Source organism: Bison bison, unplaced genomic scaffold (genome assembly GCF_000754665.1).
Source record: "Bison bison bison isolate TAMUID 2011002044 unplaced genomic scaffold, Bison_UMD1.0 scf7180017845289, whole genome shotgun sequence".
NCBI lineage: Eukaryota > Metazoa > Chordata > Mammalia > Artiodactyla > Bovidae > Bison > Bison bison.
In genome coordinates, this window is record NW_011475862.1 from 29,109 (window position 1) to 29,684 (window position 576).

Genomic DNA, 576 nt, shown 5'->3' on the forward strand with positions numbered 1-576 from the left:
TGCAGGTCAAGAAGCAACAGTTAGAACTAGACATGGAACAACAGACTGGTTCTAAATCGGGAAAGGAGTGCGTCAAGGCTGTATATTGTCATCCTGCTTATTTAACTTATATTCAGAGGACATCATGTGAAATGCCAGGCTGGATAAAGCACAAGCTAGAATCAAGACTGCTGGGAGAAATATCAATAACCTCAGATATGCAGATGACATCACCCTTAAGACAGAAAGTGAAGAAGAGCTAAAGAGCCTCTTGATGAAAGTGAAAGAGGAGAGTGAAAAAGCTGGCTTAAAACTCAACATTCAGAAAACTAAGATCATGGCATCTGGTCCCATCACTTCATGGCAAATAGATGGGGAAACAATAGAAACAGTGAGAGACTTAATTGTTTTGGGCTCCAAAATCACTGCAGATGGTGACTGCAGCCATGAAATTAAAAGACGCTTGTTTCTTGAAAGAAAAGCTATGACCGACCTACACAGCATATTAAAAAGCAGAGACATTACTTGGCCAACAAAGGTCCATCTAGTCAAAGCTATGGTTTTTCCAGTAGTCACGTATGGATGTGAGAGTTGGAC

At 40.8% G+C, this 576-nt stretch overlaps 1 protein-coding gene across 1 annotated transcript in view; it reads right to left on the reverse strand.

Annotated features, from left to right (window-relative positions):
• IQCE (IQ motif containing E) overlaps nt 1–576 on the reverse strand; it is a 31,426-nt gene that overhangs the window by 4,244 nt on the left and 26,606 nt on the right. The window lies entirely within an intron of this gene.